The sequence below is a fragment of the Plasmopara halstedii genome, assembly GCF_900000015.1.
Source record: "Plasmopara halstedii genome assembly, contig: Scaffold_323, whole genome shotgun sequence".
NCBI lineage: Eukaryota > Oomycota > Peronosporomycetes > Peronosporales > Peronosporaceae > Plasmopara > Plasmopara halstedii.
In genome coordinates, this window is record NW_020187244.1 from 1,700,841 (window position 1) to 1,702,050 (window position 1,210).

Below are 1,210 nucleotides of genomic sequence, written 5' to 3' on the forward strand. Positions count from 1 at the left end.
TGCGGGTCTTTGGAGACGACGTCTTGAAATTCCTTCACCAAAGGATACTACGGATTTAAGGAATTCCGTAGGATCGACGATCCACTTCGTGTGTTCAGCACTCTCTTGGTGTCCTCCAAGACAGCTTCATCCAGAAGCGATGACGAGTTTATCTCCTCGTCCGATCATATAATGACCAATTCGGCCAAATCGCCTGCCTTCAAGGCACTACTGAACTCTTCAAAGGACATCTCGTCCAGATCAAGAAGAGCATCTACTCAGACATAGCCTCGGGTCGGATGTCACCATCTTCCTCCCCGTCATACCGTTGACGAGGGTATATAAATGTGCACCGTCATCTACGGTAGACACACCCTGGATCAGGGTCTACGCCCGGCGTCTTGCAGCCAGCATACGGCGTCGTACTCGCCACTGTACAGAGATTCTATGTCTTGGTGAGACCAGGGTTAACACACACTCCGCGTCGTTCGGTGTCACCCTCACTTTCCGCTTTTTTGGAGCTCCGATGTTATCTACAACATCCGACGAAGAGCTGCTGATCCCGCAGTCTTCGTCCAGTGGATAACGTGCCACTCTACGCGCATCTGAAGGTCCGTGCATAAGATGCCTCGGGCTCTGTCCGACCACGCCATCAATGGCATGCAGCGACCGCTTCGCAACGAAAGCAGTGCTAATTGGTTTACGTGCCACTCCACGTGCATCTGAAAGGCCGTGCCCAAGATGCCTCGGACTCTGTCCGACCATGTCACGCATGACATGCAGCGACTGCTTTGATACTCGAGCAGCGCTCAGTGAGTTACGTGCCACTCCACGATCAGCCCGCGAGCCACGCTCGGGACTCCTGTCCGATACACCGTTGGTGTCTACCAACTCAGACATTCCGATGTCTAGCACGTTGAGCGTATCGGTCCAGTGCTCTCGCCAATAGCGCTTTTGCTCCTAGCAGCGGTGGGTTCATGACTCGCCAAAGCTCCACCAGGAGACATGCGCGTAGCGCCCAAGGTCTTTGGCCTCCAATCAATCCATGGCGCATGGTGTTCCAACCATGCCATTTCTTGGATGAGGTCATACCTTGCATCCAAGTCTAAGCCTAGAAAGCGGCCCGCGCTATTAAAGTCAAGAAACTTCACTCCGAGGTCCACAGGGACCTTCGGGGCCGTTACACGTGTCCCCGTCGCTAGGCGAACAGTGACGATGTCACCCAACCGCG